Raw genomic sequence first — 18,016 nt, forward strand, 5'->3', positions numbered from 1 at the left:
CTTGAACTTAATTTTCCTCATATTTAAAAGGAGGATGTTGGATTCCACTTCCTCTAAGGACTCTTCTAGCTCTAAATCAATTGTGGCATCTCACTCTCTTCTAATTGGATTGGCACCACAGTGGTAGAGGACTTGATCTACATCCATGTAGGCTATTGTAATGGCAAATCTATATGCCTTCTTGCCTCCACTGTCTTTCCTTTCAATGGTCCATTTTTCTCATGACTGTAAGAATCTACCTTATACATAGTTGTAGTCATAACACACCTCGTACAAAAAGATCCAAGTGCTTCCACTATTCACGGCTCTGCATGGTCTAGCAATACTGTACTTTTCCAAGCCTTATCTCATATGATTCACTAACAAACAAACCAAAATGGATCTCTCTCCATCCCTTGAAAACATGATAAAATCTCTTAGGTACAAGCCTTTCTCCAAGGGTTCTGTTGGCCTCAAATTCCCTCCACCTGTCCCTCTCAAGGCCTGTTGAATTTCTGCTAACACTTTGAAAACTAACTCAAATTCCAATTTCTCCAGAAACAAAAAACAAAAACTTTCCTTTCCTGGCATCCCATTCCTATTTGATAATTTTCCCTCTCAAACTTTATATAATTCTTTGTTTTGTAATTTTCTAATGTACGTATTACATAATATTTGTGTCAGATGGGATTGTTCAGGCATCATTTGCACTCGGCAGACTATAGACTCTTTCTGCTTAGGGACCAAGTCATTTGTATCTTCTCCAGCACTTGGCAGAAAGCTGTGTGTATATATAGGGCCCTTAACAATTGTTACTATTTATTTCCTGAATTGAACACAATACTCAAAAGCATTAAGATAATGGGAAAGTTCAGCAGAGCTGACATTTGCCTCTTTAGAAAACCTACATTTCTGTTAATGTGATACAATGTCAAAACATATCAGCTCTTTGGCTTGCTATGTTATTCTAATAATGGCACTCCAGGCTTATGGTCTCCTAAAATCCAAGTTCTTTTTAGTATAAACTGTTGTCACATAGAACCTATCCTGTACTTGTGTAGTAGATTTTAAACTTCAGTGAATAACTTCAGATTTTTATCAAATCCAGCCGGTACCTGTATGTTAATAAATTCAACCATTCATTCAAAAGGCCAAATGAGTCTCTTCTATAACATTCTTGGCTAGTTCTCTAGCCTCTAGATCTCCAGTGATATAGAGTATGCTATAGCATCCAACTCGTCCTGTTGCACTTTGGGACTCCAGCAAGCATTAAGATTTTTTTAATTAATAACTTATAACTTTACAGTCATTGCTCCCAGATAGTTGGTGGTACAGCAAATAAAGCACTGGGACTGAAGTCAGAAAGTCCTGATTTGAAATTCAGCCTCAGATGTTTACTAGTTGTGTGCTCTTGGGCAAGTCACTAAATCTCTCTTTGCTTCACTTTCCTCAACTATAAAATGAGAGTATTAGCACCTGCCTCCCAGTCTTTGTGAGGATCAAATGAGATGATATTTGTAAGGTGCTAACCGCAGTGCCTGGAATGTAGTGGGTGCTATATTATATAAATGCTTATTCCCTTCCCCCTCTTTGATCTAACAGAACAATTTCCTTTCCCCTTCTATGGGAAATCTCTTTAAATATTTGAAATCACTCATTCTTTAGATTAAACGTGTTAAACAAACTTAAAACCAGTCCTTGAATAACATTCTCTCCTGATTTCTCACCAAATTGGTCACCCTCTTCTGGAAGGATTCCAAGTTATCAGCATTTTCCCTAAAATCTAGCCACCATCAGGACTGACATGTATGCCAAACTCCTACATGAAGCTCTTCCTCATCCTCAACATTACTTTGTATCTGCTTTCTGTGTATTTTATGTTTTCTTATCTATGTACGCATGATTTCCCCCCAATATTATGTGTGATCCTCATGGGCAGGAACAGGTTGTTGCTGTTATTTGTTTTCTTGTTTGCTTTTGTATCCCCAGGGCTCAGCACTTGGTGCCAGCTGAAAAGTAGTAGATCCTTAATAAATGTTTGTTGAACGAATGAAGGTTGGATTCATTATCCATTGCCTCCTTTTACTGAGGTGAGCTTTCGTAATACAGTCAGTTTATTATTGTTTCTCTTCTCCTTTCCGATCACTCTGAAAAAAGACAAGGACATCCAACACTCCTCCCTACTCTGGCACATGGATTTCCAAATGGAAAATGTATCATTCTAAAGGAACAAAATATATTAGAGAAGTGGTAGAGTGGGTGATATTTAATTGCAAAAGACTATAGAGCTAAAGCCTATACACATATATTAAATATGTACAATATACATGCATATGTGGATACACATAGACACACAATGTATATGCATACACAGATGGAGGAAAGATGGATAGATAGGTAGATAGACAGAGAGACAGACAGACAGATAGATAGATAAATAGATAGTTTGACCTACACAGAGAGGTGTAGGAGTTGTCTGAGGGACAGTAATTCTTTTGGTTTGTTTAGGACATCAAGGTGCCACAAGGGGGAGCACAATCACTGAACCAGACCCTTACAAAGTGTCAACAATGAGGATCTAACTTAATACAGCTTGCAAAGTGGAAAAGAGTTTGTATTTTGGGAGTGGGGAGGAATAAAGTGTGGATAGATAAAGACTGAAGTAGAGATAGAGATAGATGATAGAAATCTAAGTGCACTATTTACATTCATATATTTGTCCACATACACTATACATACATATGTTTATGTGTATGTGTGCAAATCCATATATACTTGAACATGTGCACATTTGCATGCTCAAACCCACATTCTGTTGGTGTTGTTCAATAGTGTCACATTCTATGTGACCCTATGGACCACAGCATGCTGGGACTTTCTGTCTTCCACTATCTCTTGAAATCTGTCCAAGTTCATTTTTGCTATTTCCATGATATCCTGCACATCATCTGCCCTCCCTTTTTACTTTTGCCTTAGATCTTTCCTAACATCAGGGTTAAAACCAAAAAAAAAAAAAAAACAGTTTAAGCCAGTAAAAAAAAAAACAGTTTAAACCAATTCAAATTAGCAAAAAGCAGTACAAAACAATTTAAACAATTTCAAACTGGCTAAAACCCAGTTAAAACCAGTAAAAAGCAGTTTAACTGGTTAAAATCAGATTAAAACTAGTTCAGACCAGTAAAAACCAATTCAAACCAGTACAGTTAAAAAGCAGAAAAAATATAGTTTAAATCAGTTTAAACCAATAAAAAACAGTTGAATCCAGTTTAAACCAGTAAAAGCCAGTTCAATCCAGTTCAAAAGTTAAAAGATATTAAAACCAGTGTAATCCTGTTTAAACCACTAAAAGCAGTTTAAACCATTTTAATTCATTTCAAACCCATTCAAACCAGTAAAAATCCATTTAAACCATTTTAATTCAGTTCAGACCCATTCATACCAGTTTAAATCAGTAAAAAACAGTTTAATCCATCTGTTGCTATCCATTCATAAAGTCACCCTATGAGCTGTTGAAAAAGAGTGTTTGTTTTGACCTGTGAATTATTTTGACGAAACTCATTTAGTCTCCGTCTTGCTTCTTTTTGTACTCCAAGGCCAAACTTGCCTGTTATTCACTGAGCTATGTAAGCCTCTCCATCATGACAAGCTGTGATGCAGAGGGGGACCATACCCACATATAAATATTATATGCACATATATGTTGTAAACAGAATTGTACACATATGTACAAATACATATTTATTTATATCGTATTTATTCATATCATATTTATCAATGTGTATTTATGGTAGAATGGTCCATTAGGGTAGAATATTGGTACATAGGGTTATTGCAGTCTGAGTTCTAATTCAACTGCCAATACTTACTAGTCATGTGACTCTAAGTAAATTAAATGATTTTAATATTTCCGGTCCTTCTCAGTTACCTCACCTGTAAAATGAGGATTTGAATACATCTAAAGACCCTTCAGGATCTAAATCTTTGAGTTTTCAACTACTGAAATAACTTTACGAGTTATCTATATGTAGATCTCTGCCATATACAGATCTGGGTCCTGGCTTTCTCTAGTGAGATCTTGCACGGGGCAGATTCACCTGGTTATCTTGCTAGTATTTACCATGCAACATATATTCAAAGCAAGGCTAATTCTCTTCCTCCCAATGTCTCGATTTTGCTGTTTATTTTAGCTCTTCACTCTTGCCCATCCTCGTATTTAATTAGTTACTAAGTCCTGCTAATTCTACTTCCATAATATATATTGCATCTGTGTGTACCTGTATATAAATATATACCAACACATTCATATGCACATAGACAAACAAGCATATCTAAATATATGTAACTAGATATATTCCTTTTGGATGAGATACATGCCTGGTGTTTATAGTCTCACAGTAGGAAGAATTGGATTAAATTATTTGATTTTAATAGCTCTTTCATTGAAGCTCTGTCTTTGGCTTTGGCACTCAAAATGTAATTTATCATATATGCTAGGCTTCAGCCTACTGGTTTAAGGCATTGAATACTAAAATGCTTGTATTGGAAGGAAACTTAACCAACACCTCATGAACTCTAACTATAACAAGGTGATTGGACAAAAAGTAACTTGGTCAAGTTCATATAATTAAATTAGTGGCAAAACCGCAACTAAAATCCAGGTCTCTTGACTTTTGGTCCTCTCTGCTTTTCAATGCTGTTATGTATGATTGGATGAACAGATTTAAAACCTTACTTTGTCTGTATATGAAATTATGATGTGTCTATTTCTAAAATCCAGGAGGCTGCTCCTGGGTTTCTTCGCAGCAGAGCTAAATTTAGAAAACCAGAGAAGTACAACCAAAATAATCAAGAATTAAATGTAAATAATTAAGAGAGAATAGGGAATATGAAAGTTATCAAGTCATTAAAGGTATGGCTGAAATGAACAAGGGCTTGTTTTAGTCTCCTCTGAGAATCTCCTCTATAGTCAACCTGTTTCCATTAATTTTCAGGTTTCCCCCCACATTATAAATACTACCTTATGCCCTTCTACCCCTTCAATTATAGTTGCATTTTTCTCTTCCATATCACCGCCAGACTTTTTGAATGAGTAGTCTATACACTATCTCTAATTTTTAGTCCCTAGTTATCAACTCCTTGATGTTTATTCCCAACAAACCACTGCCCATTTGAAAGTAATCTTTAATCTCCTTAATGTTCATGTATTCTCTTCACGATTCTCTCCAATTTATCTTGTAAGTAGTTTGTATGTAGTTGTTTACATGTTGCCTTCCATCTCACTGAGAGCTTGGACTTATGTTTTTCCCTTTCTTGGTATCTCAAACACAATCCAGTGCTTGGCACATAATAGGCACTTAATAAAATTTTGATCATTTGAGCAATAAATTTATAAGCATTGAAATTTGCAAATTGGGGAGATTATTCTCCATTTCTCTCTGTCATCCTAGAATCAAAAGTTGACAAATAATCCACATATCCATATGACAGATGTCTGGCTTAGATTTGATAGGTAATAATAATAATAATACTTCAATAATCTGATTATCTGTGATCTTGCTGGTGTGGGTACTCCGTAGACGGTCTTTGATAGTAGCTGTAACTGAAAAATTCATTACCCTGAAATCAACCTGGTTGCGAGATTTTCCAGATGTAGTTATGATGGTCTTGAGATAATAGACATATGGCTCAATAATATGAATACTGTCACTGTTCTTGCTGTGACTTCTGCTATTCCTATTATTATGATACAATTAATAATAATGATGATGATGAAAATGGTGGTGATGATGAAATTGTAGAAACTGCAACACCACTACAGCTTACAAAAATAAGTAGAACTTCCTTAATATCTAGAAAGATATTGTCATAGCAATAAATGTTCAAAGTTCACTAGCTTTAATAAATTGTCCTTGGGACTTGACCTGGGATTTAATTGGCATAGAGAACTCAAATTGAGGAAACTCCCTTTCCAAATGGTGGTTAGCATCTCTGCAACTTTCTTTTTGTAAATAATATTTTGTTTTTCCCAATTACATGTAAAAACAATTTTAATATTCATTTTTTTAAAAATGAGTTCCATTTGCTTTTCCTCCCCACTGCATCCTTCCCTGAGATAGTAAACAATTTGATATGTTATACGTGTACAATCACATAAAACATATTTCTGTATTAGCCATGTTATAAAAGAAAACAGACAAAAATTTAAAAGAAACATGAAAAAAATAAAGTGAAAAATAGTATGCTTCTATTTGCATTCAGACTGTATCCATCCTTTCTCTGGAGGTGAGAACCTTTTGAAATTGTCTTGGATTACTGTATTACTGAAAATAGTGAAGACATTAACAATCAATCATTGCATAATATTACTGTTACTTTGTCCAGTGTTCTGCTTCTGCTTAATTCATTCTGCATCAGCTCACATAAATCAAATTTTTCTGAAATCATCCTGCTCATCATTTTTTGTAGCATAATAGTATTCCATTACAATCAGATAACACAATTTGTTCAGTCATTCCTCAGTTGATGGACAGTCCCTCAATTTCCAATTCTTTTCTACCACAAAAGAGCTTTTATATATAAAAAACTTGTATAAATAAGTCCTGCCCACCACCTTTTTTAAACTCTTTGGGATATAGACATAGTAGTGGTATTGTTGGGTCAAAAGATATGAAGAATTTTATAGCCATTTGGATACAGTTCCAAATTGTTCTCCAGAATGGTTGAATTAGTTCACAACTCCACCAACACTGCATTAATGTCCCAATTTTCCCACATCCTCTTCAACATTTATCATTTTCTTTTTCTGTCATATTAGCCAATCTAATAGGTATGGAGTGATACCTCAAAGTTGTTTTAATTTTCATTTTTTTCTATTCAATAGTGATTTAGAGAATCTTTTATATGACTGTAGATGCCTTTTATTTCTTCATCTGAAAAATACTTGTTCAGATCCTTTGAGCATTTGGCAATTTGGGAATGACTTGTATTTTTATAAATGTATCTCAGTTCTCTATATATTTAAGAAATGAAGCCTTTACCAGAGACATTTATAAAAAACAGCTTTCTACTTTCCTTCTAATCTTGGTTGAATTGATTTTGTTTGTACAAAATGTTTTTAATTTAGTATAATCAAAATCATCCTACAAATAATCAAAATCATCATACATCTCATGATGCTATCTCTTGTTTCGTGATAATTTCTTCCCTTATCCATAGAATTGACAGTTAAATCATTCCATCCTCCCCTAATTTGTCCATGGTATCAGCCTAAATCCAAACCATATAACCATTTCAACCTTATCTTGGTATATGGAGTGAGATGGTCAACACCTATTTTCTGCTAAACTGTTTTATAGTTTTCTCAGCAGCTTTTCTCGGATGGTGAGTTCTTGTCCCAAAAGACTGAATCTCTGAGTTTATCAAACAATATATTACTATGATCATTTACTACAATGTATAGTGTACCTCATTTACTCCACTCATCCACCACTCTATTTCTTAGCCAGCACTAGATTGTTCTGATGCTTACCATTTTAATATGAGATCTAGTACTGCTAGACTACCTTCCTTCACATTTTTCATTATTTCCCTTTGATATTTTTTACCTTTGTTCTTTCAGATAAATTTTGTTATTTTTTCTAGCTTAATAAAATAACTTTTGGTAGTTTGATTGGCATGGAAGTGAAAGAATATATTAATTTAGATAGAATTTTAATTTTTATTATATTGGCTCAGCCTACCCATGAGCAACTGAAATTTTTCCAATTGTTTAGATATGATGTTATTTGTGTGAAAAGTGTTTTGCAATTTTGTTCACATAAACTCCCAAATTTTTTGTATTGTCTGCTGTTATTTTCTATAGAATTTATCTTTCTGTTTCTTGCTATTGGATTTTGTTAGTATTATAGAGAAATGCTGATGCTTCATATTATATTCATCAACTTTGCTAAAATTGTTAATTATTTTTAGTTGATTCTTTAGGATTCTCTAAATATACCATCATGTCATCTGCAAAGAGTGATAGTTTTATTTTCTCATGGTCTATTTTAATTCTTTCAATTTTTTTTCTTCTCTAGCCATAGTCAAACACATTGAAACTTGACTCTAGCATAGTGATATCATTTTGGTCCTCTTCGAGAACAAAGAACAGCAACCAAGCAACCATTTCTAGTACAATATTAAATATTGGTAGTGATAACTTGTGTCTTTGCTTCATCATTGACCTTATTATGAAAGGTTCTAGCTTATCCCCATTACAGGTAATGCTTGCTGATAGTTTTAGATGGACACTTCTTATCATTTTAAGGAAAACTCCATTTGTTTCTGTGCTCACTAGTGTTTTTAATAGAAATGGGTATTGTATTTTGCCAAAGCTTTTTCTTCATCTATTGACATCATCATATGAGTTGTATTGGTTTTCTTATTTATATGGTCAATTATGCTGATAGTTTTCCTAATATTGAAGCAGCCCTGCTTTCCTGATATAATTACCACCTGGTTATAGTGTGTGAACCTTGTGATATATTTCCATAATCTTTTCCCTAGTTTTTAACTTAAATTTTTTGTGTCAATATTCATTAGGGAAGTTGGTCTATGGTTTTCTCTCTGTTTTTTTTCTCTTCCTGCTTTAGGTATCAGCACCGTATTTGTGTTATAAGAGAAATTTGGTAAGACTCTTTGCCTATCTTTTTCAAATTGTTTTTATATAGTATTGGAATTAATTGTTCTTTAAATGTTTGGTAGAATTCACATGTAAATCCATCTGACCCTAGGCATTTTTCTTAGGGAGTTCATTGATGGCTTGTTCAATATCTTTTTTCTAAGATATGGTTATTTAAGTATTCAATTTCCTCTATTAATCTGGGCAATTCATGCTTTTGCAAATATTTCATCCATTTTGCTTAGGCTTTCATGTAATTGGGCAAAACACCTCCTAATAATTGTTCAATTTCCTCTCCATTATTGGTACAATAACCTATTTCGTTTTTGATACTGACAATTTGGTTTTCTTTCTTTTTTTAAAAAAAATCATATTAACCAACAGTTTGTCTATTTTATGATAAAATCAGGTCCTAGTTTTACTTATTAGTTCAGTGGATGTCTTATTTTCAATTTTGTCAAGATCTTTTATTTTCAGGGTTTTCAATTTAGTATTTAATTGGGGATTTTTAATTTGTCTTTTTTCTATTTTTTTTAGTAGCATACACAACTCATTGATCTGCTCTTTCTCTATTTTATTGATTTCAATATTTAGAGATATAAATTTTCCCCTAAGAACTACTTTGGCTGCATCACATCAATTTTGGTCCACTGATGCAGTTTTACTATTTCCTCCTCTAACTCACCCAAATTTTTAAAAAATCTGGATGCTATACCATTTGGTGCATATACTCTGCAACTTTCTTTCAAAGTTGTTTTGAACACTGAAAATATGCCTCAGAGGCAAGACCTGAAGCCTGGTCTTCATGCCTCCAAGGTGAGTTCTCTAGCCATTATGCATACTACCTGTCTCACTTAAAAGATAATAAATCCCTGTACTACAAATATAGCCCCAAATCCACGGACTTTCAATGAAATGTACTGAGACCAGAACATCATTAAAGCAAAACTGTTGCCCCATATCTCTAAAATATAATATTGATTGAAATAATTTTAAGAATTTTTTAGTAGATGTCACCATATCAGTTCCCATAGCCTTCAATCTGCATGGAATAAAAAACTCTGTAAATAAAGTAATGAAGTAGAAGAAATAAAAATCATGTAGAAAAAGAATCATTCTGTCTCCTACTAAAGCAACAATGTTTGAGTGAGCATAAAGAAGCTGAGTTTACATCCCAATACTTAATTACCAAAACCAGTAATTGCATACACCTGAGAAGTAGTTTACCAAACATTAAAATCAAAGAACAATAGGTGGCAACTGCATTGTCTGAGCATCATCTACATAAACTGTTGAATAGAGGATAAGAAGAATCAAAACAATGGCAACCACAATCTTTGGGCCATATTAGGAGTGTCTTCCCCTACTAAAAGGGAATGGATTTGATGACTTTTCCATTAGTCTTCAGGGTATGGCTTCTTTGCTTTGACACCAAGAGAAGACTATACACTGGGGCAATATAATGCAAAATATAACATGATATGTATTTGTGAAAAAACCTTTTCTGTGTTGAGAGCCACGGTAAGTGCCAGAGCTCAGATACAAAGTTCAAATAAGAATCTTTCTTATCTAGCTTTAGAGAATACAGTGATATAACTTTTATCATTTCCAGAATCAGATGCCTGAAACCATCATCTCCAGAGGGAGGAAGGGATAACAACAATGGACCAGCAGGGAAGCTAACTGGATAGGAAGAGTCTCGTAGATCTATGAGAAGAGAGTCATGATTCTATAATCTTGCTGAGTCACCATTGCTATATTTTTGTGTCTCTCAGGTCCCTGCCAAGAAGCACAGGGAACAACTGATGCTCGACTACTTCTCATTCATCAAGCAAACAATTTCCCCTGTCTTTTACTATTTCCGTTCCTGAATAACCTCTTTACTCAACAGCAAAAGACGTGGCTTTAGACAACTCATTCAGACAAACATAATCAGTGTTGTGTCTTCTTTGCTTTCACTCACTTTGGACTTTGTGATTATTAAGGTGTAAAGACTAGAGACAATAACTATTCATCATAAAGGATTCCTTTTTACTTTAGACTGAAACTTCCTTGTGACCCTGAGAATCTTTCCTTTGTCCCTCCCTCTGGCTTCTATCTTTCTATCTCACTTCAACCAAGTCCCACTGTCCCTGACTTTCCTTTCACAAATCCTACAATGACAATCAGTATCTCTGGTTCATTTCACCAGCCCTAATAATGTACCAAACTTACCAAATTCTTCATTCTCTGAGATAAGAATCTAAACACTACAGTCAGGTTCTATTGAGGTCAGTATATATTTTACTTTGAAGAAGGAGATCTCCTGGGAATGACTTCCACATAGGAATTCCTTGGAGTCTAGACCATAGGAACAAAGAGTACACAAGTTCCTGACAACCTGTGGCCTCTGGCCACTGGGACAATCAATCTTTTTTCATCACCAGCTTCCCACAGGGACAGAAGAAATATCCAGGTCTCTCCTTTCTCCCTTCCTCACTGTTTACTCCCTTCCTCACTGTTTACTCCCTTCTTTACTGTCACTTCTTCCTGTCTTCCTTCCTGTCACAGTACATTCATCTAAACAAATTGAGCCCTTCTCATATGTGTTTTGTATTATAATCACATATGATTGTGTCTTATGCCTAATATACTGTATATTGTGTAAGGACCGAAATCATGATTTAATATATTTAATCTCTCCCACATCAGCACTCTATATATCAGTGGTGTCAAAATTACATAGAAGCAAGGGCCACTAAACTGTGTATATGGATCCCTGTGGGTTACATATTGACTTAGACAAACACATATTAATATTAGCTATATTTTATTATATTTTAGTTAGTTAAGTATTTCCCAATTACATTTTAATCTGGTTCAGGTTGCATGTAGCCTGTGGGTTGCTTGTTTGACACCAAGCTGTTCATTGTAGATGCTTAGTAAATATTTGTTGAATGAATGAATGAACTAAAATAGGCAATGTCACTTAGCACACAGTCTGCTACATTGGACTAATTACAGAAATTTAGAACTCTCTTGTCACAGATGATGAGTTAATTTAAAAAAAAAGACGGAAAAAGGTGTCTACATTCAAATCATCAGGGAGAGAAGAGAAAAGAAAAAATAAGAGAAGTGGGCATATAATGAGAGGAGGAAAAAAAAAGTAAAAGTAGAGGAGATGGGAGGGAAGAACTGTTATATTAGGATGTATAAATTGAGACTGAACCTCTGATAAGGGGTGGGAGGACCCCTGGGTTGCAGAACTTAGCCAAAAGACTACTTGTTTTTGTCTTTATACCCCTAGCTTCCAGTACAGTGCCTGAAAGTTGGTCAATAATCACTTAATAAACACATCACAAGCTTACTATGTGTAGCTAAGTGGCACAGTGGATAGTGTTGGACCTAGAGTCAGGAAGACCTGAGTTCAAATCTATCTCAGACACTAATCGTGTGACCCTGGGCAAGTTACTCAGCTTCTGCTTGCCTCAGTTTCCTCATTTGTAAAATGGGAATAATAATAACACCTGCATTTCAGGACTGTTATGAGGATCAAATGTGATAATAAATATAAAGTGCTTAACATAGTGCCTGGCATCACTATATAAATGCCAGCTATTGTTATCATAGAGTGGGACTTTCTCATTGATTGATTCATTGATTAAATTCCATGGGAATCATTGTCATGTATTATAGAGGAAGCTGTGGGGCACAGTAGGTAGAGTGCCAAATATGGCATCACAAAGACCTGAGTTCAGATCCAGCCTCAGTAACTTATTAGCTGGCCAAGTCATTTAACCTCTTTTTGCCTCATAAAGAATAGCACCTACCTTGCAGAGTTATTCTGAGGATCAAATGAACTAATATTTTTTTAAATGCTTAGTACAGTGCCAGGCACATGGTAGGCATTATATAAATAAGTATTCCCTTCCCTATTCTTCTTTCCTTAGAGATTACTTTGTTATTCATTTCTTAATTCAATTAAGCAAGGATTTACTAAATGTTTCAGGTACTACATTATATATTATATTATAATCAGCTGTCAAACTGTGAGCACAAAAAGGGATAAAAATAGTCTTTGCATTCAAAGAGTCTACATTATGTTTTTTGAAGCTTCTTTCTCTTTACCATAACACATTACCATCACCACTACCTTCGTATGCTCATACTATGTCTATAGTCCTCAATTTGCTGAATTATCATTCATTCTCTCCCCTTATCTTCCAAAATACAATTACCATATGTGGGCAGGGAACCTGGGCGGGTTCTGCTGGTGCATCCATTCTATACATGAATAGCCACAGCAGAGACAAAGCAGGTAAAAATTTCAATGGATTTCCATTTCTGTCAAAAGCTGACTGTGCAGGCTGATATTGAAGCCTTTTTGGTGGATGTGATGGTTTCAGATGGGTAGATGGCAACAACATAAAAAATCTGAAGCTTAGATAGTACCCTCTCCACTCTGGTAGTGGAGTCCAACTTTAATTTAAAGTTAAAAGACAAGAAATAGTTGGGGAAATGAAGGGAAAAACTACAAAGGAACCTGACCATAAAAAAGCTACAATGGTGACAGGGAAGATCAAGACACAAATGCAGAAGAAGACAATGATGTCAAAACAGCTACAAGCAAAGCCTTAAAGAAAAAAAAATGTAGATTGAACACAAGCCCAACAAGAATTCCTGGAAGAGCTTTAAAGAAAGCATTTTAAAAATCAAGTAAGAGAGGTAGAGGGAAAATTGAGAAAAGAAATTAGAATGATTTGAGAAAATTATGAAAAGAGGGTTAATACCTTCGTAAGAGGCACAAAAATACTGAAGAAAATAACCCCTTAAAAATAGAATTGGCCAAATGTCAAAAGAGACCCAAAAAGTCATAGAAGAAAAGAATTCTTTAAAAATCAGAATTGGTCAAATGGAAAAAGAGGCACAAAAGCTCACTTAAGAAAAAAATTCTTTAAAAAGTAGAATTGGGTAAGTGGAAAGACTAATGACTCCATGAGACATTAAGACACAAAAAAACAAAATCAAAAGAATGAAAAAATAGAAAAAAAATGTGAACTATCTCATCAGAAAAAATAACTAACCTGGAAAATAGATCCAGAAGAGATGATTTAAGAATTATTGGACTACCTGAAAGCTACAATCAAAGAAAGAACCTAAAAATCATATTTCAAGAAATTGTCAAAGAAAACTACCTTGATATTTTAGAACTACAAAGTAAAATAGAAAAAGAAAGAATCCACTGATCACCTCCTGAAAGTGTTCCCCAAGTGAAAACTCCCATGAATATTATACTCAAATTCCAGAATTCTCAGGTGTAATGGTAATGTAAATGAAGATCTTCTTATCCATTAATAGGCCCATGTGACCTGCTTAAGTCACATGGAAGCTTAAGTTACATGACGCCTGTGGTGGGAGGAGCTTGCTGAAGGGTGGAACAGGAAAAAATGGAGCAGGAAGGGTGGAGGAGAATGGAGGAAGTTGGTTGAAGCAGTTAAAGCAGAGGGAGAGATAAGAAGCAAGCAGGCAGCTAGGATTGTGATTGTTTGTTTGTGTGAAGTCCTGAGCAGGGGGAAGGCTTTGGGATTGTGGTGCTCCCTGCAGTGATAATGTGTATAAACTTCTTCATTGCTTTGATGGATTGGGTTTTCTGGTGTTGGGATTTGGCTTTCCGGTGTTTGAATAAATGTTTTGGTTCTGTCTTCCATATAGAAAGTCTGTTATATTCTGTGATTCAGAACTATGCCAACATATTCATAATCACCATAGTTGCTGTGAATATTGCTTTGGCAATACACTAGGTCAGTTCACATATTGTAGAGCCACCATCAGGATAACACACTATTTAGTAGCTTCCACAGTAAAGCAATGGAGTGTTTGGAATATGATGCTCTGGAGGGCAAAGGAGATAGAATTACAGCTGAGGATAACCTACCCAGAAAAATTGAGCGTAATTCTTTGGGAAGAAATGAGTATGTAATGAAATAGAGAATTTTCAAGCATTCCTGATAAAAAAAAAACAGAGCTGAATAGAAAATTTGATGTTCAAATAAAGATTCAAGAGAAGCATAAAAAGCTAAACATGAAAGAAAAATCATAAGGGATTTAATATGGTTAACTGCTAACATTCTATATGGGAAGATGCTGACTGTAACTCTTAAGAGATTTATCAGTATTAGGATAGTTAAGAATATATCTAGACAGAGGACATGAGTAAGAGTTTACTTTGATGGAATGATCTAAAAAAAAAACAAGGGCTAGAAAAAGAGATGTACTGGAAGAAGGGGGAAGACAGAGGTAGAATGAAGAAAATTATTCCACATAAAAGGGGCATGCAAGGAAGAGTTTTTAGAGTGGAAGGGAAAATGGGGAATGGGCAATGCTTGAACCTCACTCTTATTGTAACTGATTCAAAGAAGGAATAACATATACATTCAATTGGGTATAGAAATCTATTTTACCAAAAAGAGAAGTAGGAGAGAGAAGTATAATTGAAGGGGTGGGGATGATAGAAGGGAGAGCAGATTATCAGAGGCAGTGATCAGAAGCAAATAGTCTTTTCAGAAGAGAGGAGAGGGAGAGAGAGACAGAGACAGAAACAGAGACAGAGACAGAGAGAGAGAGAGAGAGAGAGAGAGAGAGAGAGAGAGAGAGAGAGAGAGATAAACAAATGAACAAAAAGGATGGTGGGAAATATGTAGTAATCATAACTGTTAATGTGAATGGGATGAACTCACCCATAAGATGGAACCAGATAGTTGAATGGGATTATAAACCAGAATTCAACAATATGTTACTTGCAAGATACACATTTGCAACTGATAGATACACACAGAATAAAAATAAGGGAAAGGTGAAAAATCTATTATGCTTCAGCTCAGTTAACAAAAAAAAACATGGATGGCAATCATGATCTCACAAAGTAAAAGTCAAAATAAATCTAATAAAAGAGATAAGCAGGGAATTTACATTTTGCTAAAAAGTACCATAGACAATGAAATAACATCATTAATAATATATGCAACAAATGGTATAAAATCTAAATTCTTAAAGTAAAAGCTAGTTACAGGATAAAATAAACAATAAAAATATTATACTTCTGGGGGACCCAAATTTCCTCTCCCTAAACTAGAGAAATTTAACCCTAAAATAAATAAGAAAGAAGATAAAGAGATGAATAAAATTTTAGAAAAATTGCATATGATAGGCTTCTGGATCAAAGAGAATAGGAATAGAAAGGAGTATGCCTTTTTCTCAGCTATACATGGCACTTTCACAATAATTGACCATATATTATGGCATGAAAACCTCACAAACAAATATAGAAAAGCAGAAGTATTAAATATAGCCTTTTCAGATGATGATTAAATTAGAATTCAATAAAGGGCAAAGTAAACACAGACTAAAAATTAATTGAAAACTAAATAATCTAATCTTAAAGATTGAGTAGGTCAAAGAACAAATCACAGAAGCAATCTACAATTTCACTAAAGAGAATAATAAAAATGAGACAACATTTCAAAATTTGTGGAATGTAGCCAAAATGCTATTTAGGGGAAATATTATGTGTCTAAATGCTTACATCAATAAAATAGAGAAAAAAGCAGATAAATTAATTAGGCATGCAACAACAACGACAAACTAGGAAAATAACAAATTCAAAGTCTCCAATCAAATATCAAAATGTTAATCCTAAAAATCAAAGGAGCTGTTAATAAAACTGAAAGTAAAAAGCATTGAACTAAGAAATAAAACAAGGAGTAATAAAAAAACCCAATAAAATATATAACCTATTAAATAATTTTATTTTTTGAAAAAGAAAAAAAAACAAAAATTACCTCTTTCAAAAATGAAAAGGTGAATTTATCATCAATAAAAAGGAATGTAAAGCAATTATCAGGACCTATTTTGCCTAATTATATGCCAATAAATCTGACAATCTTAGTGAAATGGATAAATGTTTACAAAAATATAAACTGTCTAGATTATTAGAAAAGAAAATAGAATACTCAAATAACCTTGCCTTAGGAAAAGAAATTGAACAAGCCATCAATTAACTCCCTATGAATAAAATCATTGGCATTGCTGCAAAGATGGCTGTCCTGAGAAGTCTGTACATGGTGACTCCATTAGTATTTATGCTAGTGAGGCTTCCATTCTGTGGAAAACATATCATTTCTCATACCTATTGTGAGCACCTGGGTATTGCCCAACTGGCTTGTGCCAACATCAGGGTTAACATAATATTTGGACTGGAGAATATTTCTATCTTATTATTGGATGTGGTTCTGATTGCAATCTCTTATGCGAGAATCCTTCATGCTGTCTTCCTCCTCCCATCAAGGGATGCCCGTTTGAAAACCCTTAGCATTTGTGGTTCCCATGTCTGTGTCATCTTGTTCTTTTTCATCCTGCATTTTTTTCTTTCCTCACCACTGCTTTCGCCACAACATCCCTCATTATATTTACATCCTTCTGGCAAATCTCTCACCTGCTCTCAACCTGGTCATTTATAAGATTATGATTAAACAGATTCATGACAGAGTGATGAATACCTTCCTGATAAAAGAGTGAAGCCAACAGAGGAAAAAAAAAACAGATGAACCCCCTTGAATTCATTCATGGAGGGATTCCAGTAAGTTCTATGGGAAAGTGGATAGAAGATTGACCTAGAATCAGGAATCCTGTCATAAGCAACTTTTATCCTAGGTAAGTAATGTAACTCTCTGAGTTTCAGATTATTCATGTAAAAAAAATAAAAGTACTTATTTCCTAGAGTCGAAAATGAGTCAATAAGAAGTGAATCCTTGTGGTATCAATCCCTAAGCTCAGACCTCATCAATATGACTACAGAAATTGTGGGGCTCTAGGCCATGAGCCATATATGGAAACATTAAAATGTTTTACAATCATTAAACTGCTAACTAAATGTCAATTATTATTATTGTTATGTTGAATATTTTTCAACATAATAAAGATAAGATAGATAAGAGGGATTGATGGTTTGCGAGAAATCATTTCACCCACTTTTAATGTATTCATGTTCTATTTTGAGAAACTATAAACTTAAAACCATGTTGTTCTTGCTGAAAGTTAAATTTCTTTTAAAAAACGTTTTAAAAATGTTTTACTTACAACATCTATGCAGTATAAGTATTATCAATTCCATTTTATAGCTGACACTGACTCTCAAAAAGTAAATAACAGCCTGAGTCACACAGTTAATAAATGGACTTCAAATTAAATCACCTTTTTCCACTGAAAAATTCCTGGAAATGATAATACAGACACCATTTCAAGGCTTCTAATAATGGAAAAATTCTACCCACCTAAGAATATGAGTCCTCTTTTGAAAAGTTTTGTTTCTTAGGAAGGGTTTATTCCTCTTAAAGAAATATC

General features: G+C 34.2%; 1 pseudogene; it reads left to right on the forward strand.

The window, feature by feature from the left end:
• The first annotated feature begins 16,680 nt into the window (after positions 1–16,680).
• On the forward strand, positions 16,681–17,191 carry LOC118836511 (annotated as a pseudogene).
• The last annotated feature ends 825 nt before the right edge of the window (positions 17,192–18,016 follow it).

The sequence above is a fragment of the Trichosurus vulpecula genome, chromosome 2 (assembly GCF_011100635.1).
Source record: "Trichosurus vulpecula isolate mTriVul1 chromosome 2, mTriVul1.pri, whole genome shotgun sequence".
Taxonomy (NCBI): Eukaryota; Metazoa; Chordata; class Mammalia; order Diprotodontia; family Phalangeridae; genus Trichosurus; species Trichosurus vulpecula.